Source organism: Schistocerca cancellata, chromosome 12, assembly GCF_023864275.1.
Source record: "Schistocerca cancellata isolate TAMUIC-IGC-003103 chromosome 12, iqSchCanc2.1, whole genome shotgun sequence".
Taxonomy (NCBI): Eukaryota; Metazoa; Arthropoda; class Insecta; order Orthoptera; family Acrididae; genus Schistocerca; species Schistocerca cancellata.
Window position 1 is genome coordinate 149,501,823 of NC_064637.1, and position 23,199 is coordinate 149,525,021.

At 44.3% G+C, this 23,199-nt stretch overlaps 1 protein-coding gene and 1 pseudogene across 1 annotated transcript in view; both read right to left on the bottom strand.

Moving 5' to 3' along the window:
• LOC126109574 (neuropeptide F-like) overlaps positions 1–23,199 on the bottom strand; it is a 726,145-nt gene that overhangs the window by 151,430 nt on the left and 551,516 nt on the right. The gene's annotated exons all lie outside the window — the stretch shown is intronic.
• Positions 16,672–16,789, bottom strand: LOC126109924 (5S ribosomal RNA; annotated as a pseudogene).

Sequence of the window (23,199 nt, forward strand, 5' to 3'; positions counted from 1 at the left end):
GTTGACCGAGCACGGTTGTACAATGATTATTTCATGCTTTTAGTTTGAAATCTACCACTCGAAAATTCACGTATCAGAGCGAAAGGTTGTAGCATAACAATAAAATATGTTGTTCAATGTGGAAAAAAATAGAACTTGCACAGAAAATACACTGATCTAAAGAACTTCAGGGCGAGATGATAGACTACCACAACATCCCAACTACCCGTGGAAATTAATGAAAGTGTGGGAGTATGTTCCCGGAGGTCTCCCAGCTGTGCACAGAAATTTGGACGTAACGGAGCATAATGGTGCCAAGAGCGTAGGGATTGGACCAATGATGATTGAGGTCACGTGCTCTTCTCGGATGAGGGCAGGTTCAGCCTGAGTAGTCATTCTGAGCATACTCTCATACGACGGGGGCTGGGCACACGTAATGCGCTCACTCAGTTAGTTCGTTAGTTACATGTTCCAGAGATCATTTGAACGATTCGATCATCGAAATGATGTGCAATGAGTCAGTTTATAGAATATCTTCACTTTATTAGTGCTAAGATTAATGAACACATTATTTTATTTAATGCAACTACACTTAAAATCAAGTTTGCCTTTTACTGGCCACCATTTTTTAAGTAGAAATTCATCAGTGGAATTGAAGGAGTTGTCCAGGAGAAATGATTTTAAATTAGATTTAAAACTTGCTTCCAAACAAGTCATACACTTTATATTGTAGGGGAAACGATCAAAAAATTTTATTGCAGCGTGTTGAACTCCTTTGTCAGTCACAGACAGTTCTAAAACTGGGCAATAAACGTAATAATGTCATTTTTCTCTCTAGTGTTGTAGGTATGTACATCACTGTTCTTCTGAAATTGTGATGGATTATTTATGATGAATTTCAATAAAGAAAATATGTATTGTGACGGCACAGTTAAAATGCCTAGCTCCTTGAAGAGGTACCTACATAACGTCTTGTTCTTAGTGCTCCTTTTGTGCAATCAATACTTTCTTCAAAAATGGTTCAAATGGCTCTGAGCACTATGGGACTTAACTGCTGTGGTCATCAGTCCCCTAGAACTTAGAACTACTTAAACCTAACACATCCATGCCCGAGGCAGGATTCGAACCTGCGACCGCAGCGGTCGCGCGGCTCCAGACTGTAGCGCCTAGAACCGCTCGGCCGCTCCGGCCGGCATACTTTCTTCGTAAGTGATGAGTTACCCCAGGAAATCATTCTGTATGGCGTTATTGAGTGGAAATATAGAAAATACGTCAGGAGGTTGATACGTTTGTTACTAAGATTAGTAACTGTACGAAGAGAAAAAGTAGCTGAACTCAATTGTTTGAGATGCTTAGTAATATGCTTCTTCCAGTTCAAGTTTTCATCGATATGTATACTCAATAATTTTGAGCATTCTACCCTATTTACTGATTGATGTTTACATTCTGCATTGTTGTTGGTATGACTACTTGTTCTACAGATCTGTACGTAGTGTATTTTTTTTTAATTTAGCAGGTGTCTATTGTCGGAGAACCGCTTAATAATTATTTAGAAAATATCGTTTACTAATTCTTCCGTTGCTTTCTATGTAAAGGGATCTATTACAACACTAGTATCATCTACAAAGAGTAGCAATTTTGTTTGCTGAATGTTAAGTGTAAGGCGATTCACATTCATGAGGCATATAAGTGGGCCCAAAATTGAACCCTATGGGACCCCTTCGAGATTTTACTCCAGTCACTACTATTTTCTACCTTTCCGGCATTGTCTGAATTATTCAGCGTAAACTTTTGCATCCTACCTATCAAGTATGATTCAGACCAACTGTGTGAAAAGTCATTAATTGTATAACACTTGAGTTTTTGTAAGAGAGTAACAAAAAAACGGAGGAACATTGTCGAACATGATCGTTTCGGTGATAGAGGTGCTGTGGCGTGGGGAGACATCAAGGTGCTTCGGTGAACTGACCTCCAAATCTTTTAAAATGGTACACTTACCGATCAACGTAATTGTGATACTGAACTAGTTACCTAAGTGCAGTTTTTCAAGGGTGCAATGACCACTTTTATGCGTGACCAGGTGGAACAGACAAAGTTGAAGAGCTCTTGAAACGAGAGGCTATTCGGCGAATGGACTGGGCTGCCCATTTCCTCGACTTAAATCCCATCGAACATGTGGGGGATGCATTGGGGACACACATCGCAGCACATCCACACGCACCACCGACCACCCAGCACTTGTCAACCTCGCTGGTTGAAGACTGGAAGTTCCTACCACGAGAACCTCTTACCAGACTTGTGGCCAGTATGCGAATACCACGCAGACCACGAATTATTGTCTGTGGTGATCACACACCATTTTAACAACCATGTCCCACCTGTTGTAATATCCATAGGACGATCATGTATCGCGGTGACTTCAGTGTAGTTACTGTCTTTGAATAAAAGTGTCATTTCTGTTCGTCACGTGGACTATTTCTTTTAGTTACCCTTTGCACTCCACTCTAGTAGTTCTTTCCATGTGTGGTCCAAGCTTCATCGCACTCTGTTACTTGGCAGTAGCGGATCTTGTAAAACTTATTTTCATCCTTAAATTTTGCTCATCAGTGTATGCCACCACTCGATCAAATCCAAGGCGACTGGATTAGAAGAAAACTACTTTGTTCATTACAACTTAAATTCGGCGTAACAAAAATTGGTTCAGACGCAACGCAACACCTTCATCTCAGATTATCTCTCACTTCATCCATCGACGTTGTTACTTATACAAGGGCTATTTCTATTTCAGGGTCCGATCGGTCGCCAAATGAAAACTACAGCGGAAGTCAAAAATGTTGTATTTGGAAAGATTATTTATACCTTCGTACCACTTCTCTGTATAGTCGCCGCTCGGCCTTGACATCTGTCGTATTGTTGTCCCAACTTTCCAGTACCCCCGTCATATGAGGGAGCCACAAATGATTCCTCTCACTTCTCTATGCTGGTCTGCCCCAAGTCGTCTGTACCAAAATGCTGTCCTCATAGAGATGATCTCGTGTATGCGACGGGCTGAAAATGAGAGAGAGCCAACTCTAGGTTGTACGGTGGATGGTCAAACACTTCCCATGGAAAACGCTGCAGCAACATCTTTGTTGCCCCTCCACTGTGCGGTTGAGGACTGTCATGAAGAAAGGCAATGGCTGATGTCACCATTCCTCTTCACTTGTCGTGAATCGCTCTTCGTAGACGATTTTCTCGAATGGCCTTATCCACTAGCTGAACAAGATCATCAGTTGACAAATGCTTCGCCGGCTGGTGTGGCCGAGCGGTTCTAGGCGCTTCAGTCTGCAACCGCGCGACCGCTACGGTCGCAGGTTCGAATCCTGCCTCGGGCATGGATGTGTGTGATGTCCGCAGGTTAGTTCGGTTTAAGTAGTTCTAAGTTCTAGGGGACCGATGACCTCAGATGTTAAGTCCCATTGTGCTCAGAGCCATTTGAACCATTTTGACAAATAATTCCTTCCCTCACCGCTTGCATTGTGAACGTCTTTACGTCGTGCTTCTACATTTACCTCTACATAGATACTCTGCAAGTCACCGTACGGTGCATGGTGGAGAATAGCTTGTAACACCACTAGTCATTCCTTTCCTGTTCCACTAGCAAACATAGCGACGGAAAAACGACGGTCTATATGCGTCCGTATGAGTCTCTGTTTCTTGTATCTTATCTTCGTGGTCTTTATGCGGAGTATATGTTGGCGGCAGTAGAATCGTTCGGCAGTCAGCTTCAAACGCCGGTTCTCTAAATTTTCTCAATAGTGTTCCTCGAAAAGAACGTCGCCTTCCCTTCAGGGATTCCCATTTGAGTTCGCAAAGCATCTCTGTAACACTTATGTGTTGCTCAAACCTACGAGTAACAAATCTAGCAGCCTGCCTCTTAATCACTTCGATGTTTTCCTTCAGTCTGACCTGGTACGGTTCCCGAACACTGTAACAGTACTTAAGAATAGGTCGCACCAGCGTCCTATATGCGCTCTCCTTTTCACGTGAACCACTATTTCCTAAAATTCTTCAAAGTTCCTGTACCATTGCCATGTTCTGCTGTTAAGTGTGACACATACGTTATGTGGGGTGCATAAAATCAGGCTGAACTCCTCCGAATGAAGAAGTGGAGTGACGGCCATCACTTCACACTTGACAGGAGACTATCACTGTAGGCATCTCTATATGCTCATTGTGCACTCAGAACTGAAAAGTACGACGCAATGCGATGCGATCGACGGGCATACTAGATATGTGCAACACATCTGTGCAAAGCTACATGCGGTTTTCACTGTGGCTCTTATTTCACGACCGATAGGACATTGAAATAAAAGTGGTCTTCATATTTACTTTATCAGTTTTCTTCATCTGGTGCAGGTTTTTTCCATTTTTTCTTTATTTTACAAATTATCATCAGTTTTAGCAATATCTATAGGAAATCAGAACCACCTCTCATTTGCGGTGATATAATCGGTTTTATGGGGGATGGCTTCCGTCAGTGTGTCATCAGAACACTGTTCATGTTACCTTTGCCTTTAAACGCAAATGATACATTGAAGCACAAGGTCAAAATACTTCGATCCTGATAACTAGTTTCACATAAACGAGGATGATTGAACTATTACTGATTAGCTAAAATGCCAATGAAGATACTTCGACTTTCGTAATACTGTGCCTATATAAAATAAAATTTCAGTTTTGTGATTGTATGGCTGAGCTGATTCGTTTCATATGCAGCACAACAAGATTCTGTTTGATTTTCATTTTGTCGTTTTTCCAGTGATTTTTTTGTGAATGTTTTCAGCCCTTCCACTCCCTTTATTACGGATCAGTCAACATATTACAAAAGCGATTTGCATGCTACCAGAGCCGGCAATTTGTGAGGCACTACAAATGTCATTTGGATGCTCTGAATTAACTGTATAACTGGCCATCAGCACAGCTTAAAATTACACGAAACTTAATTTGAGTCGTAATACACGCTCTAATTATGACACAGGCTCGTTTGACACTTCGTGACTGACATCATACTCAAATAAAAGCAGCAACCTGAGCTGCCTGGCTAGCGAACGTCGACAAGGTAAGTACGTGGTGAAAATAAATATGGAGTAGAAAATACAGTGCTGAAAAAAAATGCGACAAGTTAAGTACGCGGTCAAAATAAATATGGAGTAGAAAATACAGTGCTGAAAAAAAATGCGACAAGTTAAGTACGCGGTCAAAATAAATATGGAGTAGAAAATACAGTGCTGAAAAAAATGCGACAAGTTAAGTACGCGATCAAAATAAATATGGAGTAGAAAATACAGTGCTGAAAAAAATGCGACAAGTTAAGTACGCGGTCAAAATAAATATGGAGTAGAAAATACAGTGCTGAAAAAAAATGCGACAAGTTAAGTATGCGGTCAAAATAAATATGGAGTAGAAAATACAGTGCTGAAAAAAAATGCGACAAGTTAAGTACGCGGTCGAAATAAATATGGAGTAGAAAATACAGTGCTGAAAAAAAAATGCGACAAGTTAAGTATGCGGTCAAAATAAATATGGAGTAGAAAATACAGTGCTGAAAAAAAATGCGACAAGTACGCGGTCAAAATAAATATGGAGTAGAAAATAAGGTGCTGAAAAAAATTGCGACAAGTTAAGTACGCGTTCAAAATAAATATGGAGTAGAAAATACAGTGCTGAAAAAAATGCAATGGCTATTTTATTGGCTAGCGAGTTGACAAGCATTTCATCGTTGTATCGTTGTAGAGCTATATGATCACAAATTCAGACCAAATGAAACACACGTCACAGTAAAAGAGTGCCCAATCAATAGTCTTTGTTTTAGAGGTACCATTTTACAAAACATTTGCATTTTTTTGTGTGACATAAGAGACTACCCGGATGCGTCGAGTTCCCGCGAGTTTTGTCCTCCCTGGCGGTCGAGATTAGCGAGTATCCTGTTGTCGTTTGGGACCCCAACCCCCGTCACGAAAGCTCGCACCGAACTCTGTCCTACGTCTCCCCTCTCTTTCCACCCCTCCAACACGCCAGCTCACTGGGGGAGAGATATACGCTGCCACACGCCCCTCCTGCTGCTCTCCATGTTCCGCACAAATTTCGCAGATCAATATTTGCCCTCGCGCTGATAATGCCGACCCCTCTTGAAGAACAGATTACTACCGCAAACACAAACACCTCGCGCGCGATGCAAACTCGACACACTAGGTGTCCCTCCCTTTCTCCAACATGCTCACCGATCATACTCGTACCGAATCGGGAATAAATCTAAGGCCGAAATAACTGAATTCTGTAGTTCCTACGTTAGATACTCGCACAAACTTGAAAATGTCGGACATTGTGGTAAGTCGGCATAGATTTGAAAGCCAGCTGTAATATGTCGATAGCTGGCTTGTGTGGCCGAGCGGTTCTAGGCGCTTCAGTCTGGAACCGCGCGACCGCTACGGACGCAGATTCGAATCCTGCCTCTAGCATGGATGTGTGTGATGTCCTTAGGTTAGTTAGGTTTAAGTAAAGTTCTAGGGGACTGATGACCTCAGATGTTAAGTCCCATAGTGCTCAGAGCCATTTGAACCATTTTCTTTTAATACAGGGCTATTACAAATGATTGAAGCGATTTCATAAATTCACTGTAGCTCCATTCATTGACATATGGTCACGGCACACTACAGATACGTAGAAAAACTCATAAAGTTTTGTTCGGCTGAAGCCGCACTTCAGGTTTCTGCCGCCAGAGCACTCGAGAGCGCAGTGAGACAAAATGGCGACAGGAGCCGAGAAAGCGTATGTCGTGCTTGAAATGCACTCACATCAGTCAGTCATAACAGTGCAACGACACTTCAGGACGAAGTTCAACAAAGACCCACCAACTGCTAACTCCATTCGGCGATGGTATGCGCAGTTTAAAGCTTCTGGATGCCTCTGTAAGGGGAAATCAACGGGTCGGCCTGCAGTGAGCGAAGAAACGGTTGAACGTGTGCGGGCAAGTTTCACGCGTAGCCCGCGGAAAATTGGCTCATGCCACAACTGGACACCGACAGCGCCGACTTCATCTTTCAACAGGATGGTGCTCCACCGCACTTCCATCATGATGTTCGGCATTTCTTAAACAGGGATTGGAAAACCGATGGATGGGTCGTGGTGGAGATCATGATCAGCAATTCATGTCATGGCCTCCACGCTCTCCCGACTTAACCCCATGCGATTTCTTTCTGTGGGGTTATGTGAAAGATTCAGTGTTTAAACCTCCTCTACCAAGAAACGTGCCAGAACTGCGAGCTCGCATCAACGATGCTTTCGAACTCATTGGTGGGGACATGCTGCGCCGAGTGTGGGAGGAACCTGATTATCGGCTTGATGTCTGCCGAATCACTAAAGGGGCACATATCGAACATTTGTGAATGCCTAAAAAAACTTTTTGAGTTTTTGTATGTGTGTGCAAAGCATTGTGTAAATATCTCAAATAATAAAGTTATTGTAGAGCTGTGAAATCGCTTCAATCATTTGTAATAACCCTGTATCTAACCATGCCCTCATACTTGGTGGGAGACGCTATTCCCTACGCATCTTTACGTGCTCGCTGTCCACTCTGAACTGAAAAGAGCGACGCGACACGATCAACGGGCATACTAGAGACACTGCCCAACATGTCTGTGCAAAGCTTTGCCGGATTTTCCAAGTGGTTTCCAGTTCGTGGCCGATCGGAACTTACTTTCTGGACAACCTTCGCATGTATGCCAAGACGAGGAGGGTGTGGTAAGTTCTAATTCGGTCTCTTGGCTGGGAATAATCCCTTGCAAAGGAGACGGAACGGAAATTACGTATTATCACTTCGAAGAGTGAAAGCTGACAACACGGGAAACTTCCAGATTTTATCTCCACGGCTGGTGGAACGGCTGTCAGTCAACCTCTCCAAAGCTGGAAATTAAACGTGACACGTGCAGATGACATTTTCACTTGCGGCAAAATGCCTGATTCGGTTTATACTGCCCCGTAATTTGTCCGAGGCTACAACTGGGTCAGAAGTGAATGCGCGTGTCTGATTTAAAAGTTAATTACTTTCCAGGGTGGTGCTCGTCACGCAAATGAGATGCGTCGTGTGGAATGAAATTATTTTGTCCTCCTCCTAGCTTTCCTGTCACTGTCAGCGCGGCCCTATGTAGGGTATGATAGATAACACGCTCCAACGAAACAACACCGCCACATTCACCGGCATAGACAGATACCTCGTATACACGCTTCTAGATATGTCGGGGCACGTAATGTGCCAAGTGCAATGATAGAACTGATAAGACAGTATGTGTAGTGCCACGACACGAGTAGGAAGAACATGGTTATAAGAGTATACGAACATTAAGGAGTTAAAAATTTTTACTATTGATTGTAGACTGTCTTATAAAGTAGCGAAAAGCAGTATAAAGGCCTGGATATCTGTAGGAGAATTAACATTGTCGATTGGGATAGTTGCACACAGCCCGCATCTCGTGGTCGTGCGGTAGCGTTCTCGCTTCCCACGCCCGGGTTCCCGGGTTCGATTCCCGGCGGGGTCAGGGATTTTCTCTGCCTCGTGATGGCTGGCTGTTGTGTGCTGTCCTTAGGTTAGTTAGGTTTAAGTAGTTCTAAGTTCTAGGGGACTGATGACCATAGATGTTAAGTCCCATAGTGCTCAGAGCCATTTGAACCATTTTTGAGTTGCACACAGTGTATACACAATAGCATAGCATCCCGACAAATGCAGTCAAATAGTATCGCTTCTGATGTAGGTAGTACAGTGTATAACAAGACAACGACTCAGTATAAAGCCAATCTGGTGTGAGCAGTGTGTACCTGCTTTACTGCAGATAGGAAATATATACCATTAGTTATAGTGCGTGCCGTGTACATAATCCTCTACTGTGACAAAGCCACGTGGAAAACTGTTATCATGTCACGAAAAAGCAAAAATCTGTGCGTACAAGGAAATGGGACTCTCTAATTGTCAAACTGCCAGGAAGTTGATCCGTTCAAGTATAGCGATTGACAATTTCGTTAGACTGAGTGCACGATATGGACAGAACGGAAACAATGGGTAAAGTAGAAAATTATCTGAGGCATCGAAACAGTGACTTCTGCGCGAAGCAAGGACCGTTTCTTCTCAGCTTGTTGCTGATTTACAGTTGCCAGTAACTGCCAGACTTATACGACAAACTTTGTCAGTTTAAAAACATCTTTCGTTCCAGAATCCAGATACCTGTTCTAATACCTAAACATAAACAGACTAGATTGCAGTTTGCTCAAAAACGTACGTCATGGACTTCAGACTTGTACAAACTGATCTTCAGTAGTGAGAAGTAGCTTGATTTAGGTAGGCCGGATGCATTTCAGTGTTATTGGCATGATCTGAGAACAGACCGGCAGGTAAGAATGAGCAGCAATTTTGTGGCAGAAGTGTTATGGTTTTGGCTACCTTCTGCGCTAAACCTTTATCACGCATTGCCCGGCGTAACACTAGAATGAAATCTAAAGTGTACACTGAAGACAGAAGTGATCAGAGTGTATGAGGATCTAAGGGAGGAAAATCTAATGTTTCAAAAAGATAATTCATACGAGGATGTTCTGTATAATAAGCAGTCTTGCACAGAGACCGGGGAAGGTTCGTAATTTCATCTGCAAGGAATCGCCATGTTGACGTTTACGGCCCAGTGAGGCGAAAACCTAGGGCCAGATATTGGGGTCTACCGCAGTCAAATTACCCCCACTTCTACTCCCTACCCTAATGAAACATAGCGGCAGTTCGTTAATAAGCAGAGAGTGGGAGCAGAAAATTTGTTTACAAGACTTAGCTTATGCTCGGACAAAAGGTTTGCAATTTGACTGCCACTGAAACGAAAATGGCGTTATTATCCACAGTTTTCGATAACACACTGGTACACTAATATATATTACACTAATACACTGAAGCGCCAAAGAAGTTGGTAAAGGCATGCGTGTTCAAATACAGAGGCATGTAAACAGCCAGAATACGGCGCTGCGATCGGCAACGCCCATACGAGACAATAAGAGTCTGGCGCAGTTGTTAGATCAGTTACTGCTGCTACAGTGGCAGGTTATCAAGACTTAAGTGGCTCTGAACGTGGTCTTTCAGTCGGCGCACGAGCGATGGGACACAGTATCTCCGAGGTAGCGATGAGGTGGAGATTTTCCCGTATGACCATTTCACGAGTGACCGTGAATATTAGTAATCTGGTGGAACATCAGATCTTCCACATCGCTGCTGCCGGAAAAAAGATCCTGCAAGAACGGGACCAACGACGACCGAAGAGAATCGTTCAGCGTGACAGAAGAGAAATCATCCCGCAAACTGCTGCAGATTTCAACGCTGGCCCATCAACAAATGCCAGCGTGCGAACCATTCAACGAAAGATCATCGACATGGGTTTTCGGAGCCGAAGGCCCACTCCTGTACCCTTGATGACTGCACGACACAAAGCTTTAGACCTCGTCTGGGCCCGTCAACACAGAGATTGAACTGTGGATGGCCGGAAACACGTCGCCTGGTCGGAAGAGTCTCGTTTCAAGTTGTATAGAGCAGATGGACGTGTACGGGTATGTAGACAACCTCATGAATCCATGGATCCTCCACGTCAGCAGGAGACTGTTCCAGCTGCTGGAGACTCTGTAATTGTGTGGGGCGTGTGCAGCTGGAGGGATATCGGACCCTTCTCACCGCCTGCATCCATTCATGTCCACTGTGCATTCTGACGGAATTGCGCGATTCCAGCAGGACAATGCGACACCCCACACGTCCAGAATTGCTACACAGTGGCTCCAGGAACAGTCTTCTGAGGTTAAACGCTTCCGCTGTCCTCCAGTCTCCCCAGACCGAATATTATTGAGCATATCTGGGATGCCTATAACGTGCTTTTCAGAAGAGATCTCCACCCCGTCGTACTTTCACGGATTTATGGACAGCCCTGCAGGGTTTCGCAGGGATCGAATGAAGGGTAGAGCCACGGGTAGTAACACATCTGAAATGTAACGTCCACTGTTCAAAGTGCCGTCAATGCGAACAAGAGGTGACCGTGACGTGTAACCAGTGGCACCTCAGACCATCACGCCGGGTGATACGCCAGTATGGCGATGACGAATACAGGCTTCCAACGTGCGTTCACCGCGATTTCTCCAAACACGGATGCGACCATCATGATGCTGTAAACAGAACCTGGATTCATCCGAAAACATGACGTTTTGCCATTCGTGCACCCAGGTTCGTCGTTGAGTACACCATCGCTGGCGCTCCTGTCTGTGATGCAGCGACAAAGGTAACCGCAGCCACGGTCTCCGAGCTGATAGTCCATGCCGCTGCAAACGTCGTCGAACTGTTCGTGCAGATGGTTATTGTCTTGCAAACGTCCCCATCTGTTGACTCAGGGATCGAGACGTGGCTGCACGATCCGTTACAGACATGCGGATAAGATGCCTGTCATCTCGACAGCTAGTAATACGAGGCCGTTGAGATCCAGCACGGCGTTCCGTATTACCCTCCTGAACCCACCGATTCCATATTCTTCTAACAGTCATTGGATCTCGACCAACGCGAGCAGCAATGTCGCGATACGATAAACCGCAATCGCGATAGGCTACAATCCGACCTTTATCAAAGTCGGAAACGTGGTGGTACGCATTTCTCCTCCTCACACGAGGCATCACAACAACGTTTCACCAGGCAACGCCGGTCAACTGCTGTTTGTGTACAAGAAATCGGTTGGAAACTTTTCTCGTGCAGGAAGTTGTAGGTGTCGCCACCGGCGCCAACCTTGTGTGAATGCTCTGAAAAGCTAATCATTTGCATATCACAGCATCTTCTTGCTGTCGGTTAAATTTCGCGTCTGTAGCACGTCATCTTCGTGGTGTAGCAATTGTAATGGCCAGTAGTGTATAATTAGTGTTAAAATTAACGAGTACATTATTTTTAGGCATACTGATGCAACTAGCCTAAAAAGGAAGTGGTGTTTTTCAGTGATATCTGCTTTTAAAGAAATATTCGTCCATCAAAAGGAAGGAGCTGTGCAGGAGAAATGATTTTAGGTTAGATTCGGGATTTGCTAATTGCCACACACTTTCTGTATTTGAGCATATGATCAAAAATGATCATATCGTTTGTTGTGAAAGTAGTTACTGGGTTGGTCCGTAAGTTCGTAGCCTTTTTCCATACCTTTAATAATCACAGCAGATACCCATAAGAGAGACTTTAATCGTCAATAATATGTTCTCCTTCACTATTTACAATAGACTGCCAACTGTTACGTTCGTCATTTGTTACGTTATATATATCAGGTGAATTTTTCTTTTGTTAGAGGATGATTCTTTCTCTCATGGATATTGTCTTTTCTTATCACTTTTACTTACGTGGATAAGTAAATATGAAACGAGTTCTTGAAGGGCCTCAGTTATTCATGTACAAACTTTAGTTTTTGAACGTGATGACTAAAATATAGTTGCCGTTAACTCAATTGAATGTAATTTTATTAATTTCTATTTATTGATTGCAAAGCAAGGCTCGAGAGAATTTCCATTGTTGCCGTGTAGCGGCCGAGATATAACTTACTGTACTCATGGAATCTGTATAATTTAAAAGATGAACTTTAACGTAAATTAATTATCTGTTGCAATTTAGAAAGGCTCTTACAACGAAATCTCTCGCATTTACAGTTACTGTTAACACTTTGAAAAATAAATTAATACTTCTGCTCGGAATGGGCGACCAGAAGCTACATCGGAAGATTAGCTTCCCACAGCGGAAATTACTGAAAAATGCTTATTAAAAGTAAGTAGCCACTGCGACCATTTGAGGTGACAACTATTACAAAGAAATTCATTTTGTGATAACAATAATTAGTTTATTTTAGCAGAATACCGGATGTTGTTGTTGTTGTTGTTGTTGTGATCTTCAGTCCTGAGACTGGTTTGATGCAGCTCTCCATGCCACTCTATCCTGTGCAAGCCTCTTCATCTCCCAGTACCTACTGCAACCTACATCCTTCTGAATCTGCTTAGTGTATTCATCTCTTGTTCTCCCCCTACGATTTTTACCCTCCACGCTGCTCTCCAATACTAAATTGGTGATCCGTTGATGCCTCAGAACATGTCCTACCAGCCGATCCCTTCTTCTGGTCAAGTTGTGCCACAAACTTCTCTTCTCTCCAATCCTATTCAATACTTCCTCATTAGTTATGTGATCTACCCATCTAAACTTCAGGATTCTTCTGTAGCACCACATTTCGAAAGCTTCTATTCTCTTCTTGTCCAAACTATTTACCGTCCATGTTTCACTTCCATACATGGCTACATTCCATACAAATACCTTCAGAAATGACTTCCTGACACTTAAATCTATACTCGATGTTAACAAATTTCTCTTCTTCAGAAACGCTTTCCTTGCCATTGCCAGTCTAATGAACCATGGACCTTGCCGTTGGTGGGGAGGCTTGCGTGCCTCAGCGACACAGATAGCCGTACCGTAGGTACAACCACAACGAAGGGGTATCTGTTGAGAGGCCAGACAAACGTATATATAAAATATATGTAGTCGCTCAATGGCTGCCTTCAGTTTCGCGAAACAAAACAGTGTGTGTACCATAAATTACGTCCTTCCTCCTCGGCCGTACAAACGCGCCTCTTTTCGATCCTTTTTTATTTTCATAGACATGTTTTAAGTAAAGACGCTACTCTTAAATTATCGCCGCATATCAGTTGTTTCAAGAACATTAACTGTATCTTTTATATTAAAGCCGGCCGGAGTGGCCGAGCGGTTCTAAGCGCTACAGTGTGCAACGGCGCGACTGCGACGGTCGTAGGTTCGAATCCTGCCTCGGGCATGGATGTTTGTGATGTCCTTAGGTTAGTTCGGGTTAAGTAGTTCTAAGTTCTAGGGAACTGATGAATTCAGAAGTCCCATAGTGCTCAGAGCCATTTTTTTATACTAATTATATTCATAAAATACGTTAACTATGGTTTACAACCGATAAAAATGTCAATATTTATGTGACGTACCGCCACACAACGCTGACGTAGGTTTTCGATTTCGCGAGTGTAAAATCACGTGATTTTGAGTCGAAGAACTCGTCGAACCATGTACGGAGGACATTTTCATTGCGAAAGGAAGTTCGTTGAAGGTTGTTTGATAGAGGTGGGAGCAGGTGAAAATCTGAAGGTGCAAGATCAGGTGAATAAGATTAGTGGGGGAATGATTTCCCAACCCAACACCTGTATACCGTTTTTTTGTCAGTCTAGCAGAATGCGGACGAGCGTTATCGTGGAGGAACATCGCCTTATGCAGTCTTCTCGTATTGCGTCTGCAAGACGCGGCAGTTGTTGACAGTAAATGTCACCAGTCATGGTTACACCTCGGGGAACCAATTCGTAGTACACTACATTGTCGCTGTTGCACCAGATGCATAACATTATCTTCCTATTGCATGCGCAGAGGTCGTTGTATGGGGAGTTGCTGCCTTGTTAGGGTTCAACCATTTCCTTATATATCTCTAACGTCCTTATATATCTCTAACGTCGATCAGTTGTAGAATTTTGGAACACGTATTGTGTTCGAGTATAATGACTTTTCTGGAGACGAGAAATCTACTCTGTAGGAATCAGCATGGGTTTCGAAAAAGACGATCATGCGAAACCCAGCTCGCGCTATTCGTCCACGAGACTCAGAGGGCCATAGACACGGGTTCACAGGTAGATGACAAGTTTCTTGACTTCCGCAAGGCGTTCGATACAGTTCCCCACAGTCGTTTAATGAACAAAGTAATAGCATATGGACTATCAGACCAATTGTGTGATTGGATTGAGAAGTTCCTAGATAACAGGACGCAGCATGTTATTCTCAATGGAGAGAAGTCTTCCGAAGTAAGAGTGATTTCAGGTGTGCCGCAGGGGAGTGTCATAGGACCTTTGCTATTCACAATATACATAAATGACCTGGTGGATGACATCGGAAGTTCACTGAGGCTTTTTGCAGATGATGCTGTGGTGTATCGAGAGGTTGTAACAATGGAAAATTGTACTGAAATGCAGGAGGATCTGCAGCGAATTGACGCATGGTGCAGGGAATGGCAATTTAATCTCAATGTAGACAAGTGTAATGTGCTGCGAATACACAGAAAGATAGATCATTTATCATTTAGCTACAAAATAGCAGGTCAGCAACTGGAAGCAGTTAATACCATAAATTATCTGGGAGTACGCATTAGGAGTGATTTAAAATGGAATGATCATATAAAGTTGATTGTCGGTAAAGCAGATGCCAGACTGAGATTCATTGGAAGAATCCTAAGGAAATGCAATCCGAAAACAAAGGAAGTAGGTTACAGTACGCTTGTCCGCCCACTGCTTGAATACTGCTCACCGGTGTGGGATCCGTACCAGATAGAAGAGATAGAGAAGATCCAACGGAGAGCAGCGCGCTTCGTTACAGGATCATTTAGTAATCGCGAAAGCGTTACGGAGATGATAGATAAACTCCAGTGGAAGACTCTGCAGCAGAGACGCTCAGTAGCTCGGTACGGGCTTTTGTCAAAGTTTCGAGAATATACCTTCACCGAAGAGTCAAGCAGTATATTGCTCCCTCCTACGTATATCTCGCGAAGAGACCATGAGGATAAAATCAGAGAGATTAGAGCCCACACAGAGGCATACCGACAATCCTTCTTTCCACGATCAATACGAGACTGTAATAGAAGGGAGAACCGATAGAGGTACTGAAGGGTCCCTCCGCCACACACCGTCAGGTGGCTTGCGGAGTATGGATGTAGATGCAGATGTAGATGTAGATGTTCCTTTTCTGATGTTAGCATGAAGGCACCATATCTCATCACCAGTGCCGGCCGGTGTGGCCAGCGGTTCTAGGCGCTTCAGTCCGGAACCGCGCGACCGCTACGGTCGCAGGTTCGAATCCTGCCTCGGGCATGGATGTGTGTGATGTCCTCAGGTTAGTTAGGTTTAAGTAGTTCTAAGTCCCATAGTGCTCAGAGCCATTTGAACCATCTCATCACCAGTAACGATACATTATGGAAATAGTCGATGTTGTTCACGAGCCAGTTGATGAACAAGCAGAGATGCGCATAAGGCCACTTGCCAGTTTTTGTGATTTCGGCTTAGAGCATTCGGTACCCTTATACCCGATTTCTGAACCGTCCCCATTGCATGCAAGTGTCGTACGATGGTGCATCAATCACAGTTCATCACATTCGTGACTTCTCGAGTACACTGACGTGGATCATGGCGGATTAATGGGTTTAAATGATATTCATCAAACCCCGAAGGTCTTCGTGAACGTGGAGAGTCACTAATGTCAAAACGATCCTCCCTAAAACGACAAAACCATTCTCTTGCCTTGTCCTGTCCACTATCATCATCCCCATACAGGGCACAAATGTTTCTGGCAGCCTCAGCTGCTTTCGCCCTTCTAAACTAAACTCTGTCCGAACAGGCCTCGAAAGGCCCAACGGTACCGACCGGCCGCCGTGTCACCCTCAGATCACTTCACTGCATGCGGATATGGAGGGGCACGTGGTCAGCGCACCGCTCTCCCGGCCGTATGTCAGTTTACGAGACCGGAGCCGCTGCTTCTCAGTCAAGTAGCTCCTCAGTTTGCCTCACAAGGGCTGAGTGTACACAGCTTGCCAACAGCGCTCGGCAGACCGGATGGTCACCCATCCAAGTGCTAGCCCAGCCCGATAGCGCTTAACTTCGGTGATCTGACGGGAACCGGTGTTACCACTGCGGCAAGGCCGTTCGCTTTCACCCCTCTACTGAACTAAAACCGAAGAATATGTAGGAATTCTTCCGATTTCTCCAGTTGACACTCCATTTTCTAGCGTCCACAGTCACGTTCACTATCTCCAGATAACGGAATGACAATATGTAATGTCAAATAGCATAGAAAATGACAATTGATAAATAAACACGTAGCATCCGGAATACCAAAACGAAAAACAAAAACGCTACGAACAAAAATTTGGAAAATTAAAACTGTATGCCCGACCGAGACTCGAACTCGGGACCTTTGCCTTTCGCGGGCAAGTACTCTACCATCTGAGCTACCGAAGCACGACTCACGCCCGGTACTCACAGTTTTACTTCTGCCAGTATCTCGTCTCCTACCTTCCAAACTTTACAGAAGCTCTCCTGCCAAACTTGCAGAACTAGCACTCCTGAAAGAAAGGATACTGAAATCGGGCGCACAGTTTTAATCTGCAAGAAAGTTTCATATCAGCGCACACTCCGCTGCAGAGTGAAAATCTCATTCTGGAAACATCCCCCAGGCTGTGGCTAAGCCATGTCCCCGCAATATCCTTTCTTTCAGGAGTGCTAGTTCTGCAAGTTTCGCAGGAGAGCTTCTGTAAAGTTTGGAAGGTAGGAGACGAGATACTGGCAGAAGTAAAGCTGTGAGTACCGGGCGTGAGTCGTGCTTGGGTAGCTCAGATGGAAGAGCACTTGCCCGCGAAAGGCAAAGGTCCCGAGTTCGAGTCTCGGTGGGGCACACAGTTTTAATTTGCCAGGAAGTTTCATATCAGCGCACACTCCGCTGCAGAGTGAAAATCTCATTCTGGAAAAATTTGGAAATTTGTGGTAAGGTCTAATGGGACCAAACTGCTGAGGTCATCAGGCCCTAAGCTTACACACACTACTTAATCCAACTTAAACTAACTTATGCTAAGGACGACACACACACACACACACACACACACACACACACACACACAACTTTCCTCTAAAGTCTTGCCGTTCTAATATTCGAGTCACCGTTTGACGCTGAAATTTGCAGCAAGGGAAGTAACGTAATTCCTTAACGTTAATAGTAGACCACTTTCCTCGTTAAGGGCACCTCGTAGATGATTACACAGGCGTGATCTCACACACACACACACACACACACACACACACACACACACGCCCATGCCCGGGGGAGGACTCGAACCTCCAATGGGAAAAGCCGATCGGAAAAAAAGAAAAAAAAAAAAACGCTACGAACGTATGCACCAATATAATGCAATGCGATATCCATCTATAATTACATTCTGTAAACTAAATCACTCCTCTCTATGCCCGTGTCCATTAATGGAAATTTTGGATTATTAGACTGGCAGTGTGCACACAGTTTTTTGTGAGATGGTTTTCAAATACTACCCTAATGGCGTCGGGGCTTATTGTGCGATTCTGGGAACGTGACGCATTACACTTTGACCTCCGAGTAATGATAAATTACCAACAACGAATTTCGACGGCGAGGCTACGGCAATACCGGGTGCTTCGTTTGCGTCGTTTTCATAAAGAGGATTTCTCTATGATAATAACGCGCAGCGGAGCAGCACACGCAAAGTGCCATCGTTTGATGAGTTCCGCGATGTAATTTCGTTCTACCCGCCCTTTCTCCCATCCCTCACGTGCCTTTTTTTGTTATTCGACACGAAAGCGTGTGGAGTTCACCGAATACCTGGGCCGGATATATTAAAGCAGCAAACTTGTTCAACTGTTCCCTATTGCATTGTCTGCGGAGCTCTGTTTGGCTTTACCTTGCCACAGCAGCCTTTGATGCTTAGCAGGATAGATACATACACACACACACACCCTCACACGCGCGTCGTTACCGCGCTAAAAGGGCACAACTTTCCTCTATAGTCTTGCTGTTCTAATATTGGAGTCACCGTTTGACGCTGAAATTTGCAGCAAGGGAAGTCACGTAATTCCTAAACGTCGATAGTAGACCACTTTCCTCGTATATGATTACACAAGAGTGATGAAACTTCACATCCCCAAAAGTGTTTATATTATTTTTGTTACCACTAGTAGTTATGATATTAACTTGTCAGCATTTATGTTATACTATACGGTCAATTACTTACTAAGGGTCTTCATTCTTTTACTTTGTGACTTAATGCGCATGACTAACCTAACCACTTTTGTAATCAAAATAATAATTTTTTTAACTGTGTAACTATTTCTATGCCATCAGTGTTTGCGACGAATCGTTAAACGTGTCAGTGGCTCTGTTTGATACTCATTTCGCCATTTCAGTTGAACCTCATTAATGTTTTCGTATTTAAAATGCCACTTGAAAACTGACTTCCTTTCATCGAATATAAGCCTTGCGCCAGCCGTGTTTACTCGAGTAACTAGGTGCAGCTAAGAACAAAACACTGACTATCTGGCGACTGTCATCTGACAAAACAAAACAACGCAATACAATGCTTGTGTGGCGATTGCCGGAACTAAAAACTATTGCACTACCAAAGATGAGACAACTCCGTCAATTAGTTTGCCACTTATGGACTTTTAAACAGTGAATATACACTCCTGGAAATTGAAATAAGAACACCGTCAATTCATTGTCCCAGGAAGGGGAAACTTTATTGACACATTCCTGGGGTCAGATACATCACATGATCACACTGACAGAACCACAGGCACATAGACACAGGCAACAGAGCATGCACAATGTCGGCACTAGTACAGTGTATATCCACCTTTCGCAGCAATGCAGGCTGCTATTCTCCCATGGAGACGATCGTAGAGATGCTGGATGTAGTCCTGTGGAACGGCTTGCCATGCCATTTCCACCTGGCGCCTCAGTTGGACCAGCGTTCGTGCTGGACGTGCAGACCGCGTGAGACGACGCTTCATCCAGTCCCAAACATGCTCAATGGGGGACAGATCCGGAGATCTTGCTGGCCAGGGTAGTTGACTTACACCTTCTAGAGCACGTTGGGTGGCACGGGATACATGCGGACGTGCATTGTCCTGTTGGAACAGCAAGTTCCCTTGCCGGTCTAGGAATGGTAGAACGATGGGTTCGATGACGGTTTGGATGTACCGTGCACTATTCAGTGTCCCCTCGACGATCACCAGTGGTGTACGGCCAGTGTAGGAGATCGCTCCCCACACCATGATGCCGGGTGTTGGCCCTGTGTGCCTCGGTCGTATGCAGTCCTGATTGTGGCGCTCACCTGCACGGCGCCAAACACGCATACGACCATCATTGGCACCGAGGCAGAAGCGACTCTCATCGCTGAAGACGACACGTCTCCATTCGTCCCTCCATTCACGCCTGTCGCGACACCACTGGAGGCGGGCTGCACGATGTTGGGGCGTGAGCGGAAGACGGCCTAACGGTGTGCGGGACCGTAGCCCAGCTTCATGGAGACGGTTGCGAATGGTCCTCGCCGATACCCCAGGAGCAACAGTGTCCCTAATGTGCTGGGAAGTGGCGGTGCGGTCCCCTACGGCACTGCGTAGGATCCTACGGTCTTGGCGTGCATCCGTGCGTCGCTGCGGTCCGGTCCCAGGTCGACGGGCACGTGCACCTTCCGCCGACCACTAGCGACAACATCGATGTACTGTGGAGACCTCACGCCCCACGTGTTGAGCAATTCGGCGGTACGTCCACCCGGCCTCCCGCATGCCCACTATACGCCCTCGCTCAAAGTCCGTCAACTGCACATACGGTTCACGTCCACGCTGTCGCGGCATGCTACCAGTGTTAAAGACTGCGATGGAGCTCCGTATGCCACGGCAAACTGGCTGACACTGACGGCGGCGGTGCACAAATGCTGCGCAGCTAGCGCCATTCGACGGCCAACACCGCGGTTCCTGGTGTGTCCGCTGTGCCGTGCGTGTGATCATTGCTTGTACAGCCCTCTCGCAGTGTCCGGAGCAAGTATGGTGGGTCTGACACACCGGTGTCAATGTGTTCTTTTTTCCATTTCCAGGAGTGTACTATACGGTCAATTACTTACTAAGGGTCTTCATTGTTTTACTTCGTGACTTAATGCGCATGAGTAACCTAACCACTTTTGTAATCAAAATTATAATTTTTTTAACTGTGTAACTATTTCTATGCCATCAGTGTTTGATAAAATTATTGAAAAGGCTGTGTCTATAGGGATAATTGACTATTTTATATCAGAATGAGATTTTCACTCTGCAGCGGAGTGTGCGCTGATATGAAACTTCCTGGCAGATTAAAACTGTGTGCCCGACCGAGACTCGAACTCGGGACCATTGCCTTTCGCGGGCAAGTGCTCTACCAACTGAGCTACCGAAGCACGACTCACGTCCGGTACTCACAGCTTTACTTCTGCCAGTATCTCGTCTCCTACCTTCCAAAACGAGATACTGGCAGAAGTAAAGCTGTGAGTACCGGGCGTGAGTCGTGCTTCGGTAGCTCATTTGGTAGAGCACTTGCCCGCGAAAGGCAATGGTCCCGAGTTCGAGTCTTGGTCGGGCACACAGTTTTAATCTGCCAGGAAGTTTTATTTTATATCACATAATTTGCTATCAAATGCACAGTTCGGCTTAGAAGTCGTTTAACAACTGAAAATGCTATATTCTCTTTTCTCTGTGAGGTACTGGAAGGGTTAAACAAAAGGTTCCGAACGCTGGGCATATTTTTTGATTTAACTATGACGTTTCATTCTGTTGATCACAAAATATTCCTTCAAAAGTTGGACCATTGTGGGATACGTGGAGCAGCTCACAAATAGTTCACCTCTTACTTTAGCAAGAGACAGCAAAACATCATTATTCCCAGTGCTGAGAATGGCTGTGATGTCGGGTCTGAGTGGGTCAAATGGGGGGTGCCCCAGGGATTAGTGTTGGGGCCACTCCTGTTATTTATTTAAATAATATGCCCTCTAGTATTACGGGTAATTTTAAAATATTTGTGTCTGCTGATGACACTGGCGTGGTAGTAAAGGATGTTGTGTGCAACATTGGCTCGGTTTCAAATAGCGCAGTTTAACTTCTAAGTTCCTGCCTTGTAGAAAATAAACTAACGCTAAATCACAGTAAGACTCAGTTTTTACAGTTTCTAACACACAATCCAACAAAACCCGACGTTTTAATTTCACAGAATGGGCACATGATTAGTGAAACTGAACAGTTCAAATTTCGGGCAGATAGTAAGCTGTCATGGGAAGCCCACGTTCAGGATCTTGTTCACAGATTTCATGTTGCCATTTTTACTATTCGAACAGTATCTGAAGTAAGTGACCGTTCGACATGAAAATTATAAATAATTCTTTACTGTCATTTCTTGTTAATAATATCAGCTTATTCCCTGGAATAAGCAGCTTTCACTCGGTTACTACTCGGCAGAAATCCAACCTGCAATTGTATCGCACTTCGTTAACTCTTGTGCAGAAAGGTTTGCAGTATACCGCAAGACTTCAAAGATCTTAGCTGTAATCCACGCGCTTTCAAACCGAAACTTAAGAGTTTCCTCATGGGTCACGCCATCTATTCTGTTGAGGAGTTCCTTGCAAAATTAAGCTGATACTTATGTTATATTGCTAATTGTTTTTACTTAAACTTATATCAACTTTTTCTGGGTTTATAACCATTTAACTTTATCTGTTATTACTTTTATGTTGTAATTTCATATACTGACACGGTCCATAACGTTTGAGATTTTATCTTCAATTTGGTCCTACGGAACGTGACATGTAAATAAATAAATAAATAAAGTAAGGTAATATTCCTGTATATAAAACATAGCTACAGCTGGTTATTTATTTCAGTCATAGCTGGTATTTAGTACAAGTGGTTACTAGTTCTGACAGTTATCACCACGTGCAGATCCGCACAAAATGAATCAAAAGTGAGAAATTATAGAAAGAGCCGACGTACTAGAATCAATGCGGAATAATGTGATGACGTGCTGAAAAGTAATGCCGCCTAATTTTATCATGTGACAGATCTGAAAGTTTTTGAAATAAGACAAATGTTAATAACGCTCTACATGTTCATTCTTCTTGTAACATACAGAGAGGGTCGAAAAAAATGTATCCACCGTTTAAAAGTCCATAACTTGCTAACTAATTGCCGGAGTTCTCATTTTTGGTGAAAGTGTAGCTTAAGGTCCAACTTAAAGATATCATTGTAGGTGTTCGAAATACTGCAGCACGAACTACTGACTGCAACGTGTTCAGTTGGATATTTGCACATGAATGTACGATGTATTCTCGAAGTTCATCCAATGTGCGTAGCTTTTGTCGATAAACGACGTCCTTTAGTGTTCCCCGCAGGTAAAAGTCCGGTCCAGAGGAGTTAGGTCTGGGGAACGTGGTGGATACTCCACAGCACCTCTACGGCCTATCCATCTTCCTGGTAGATTTTCGTCGAGATACGACATAACACGAGTTTGGTAGT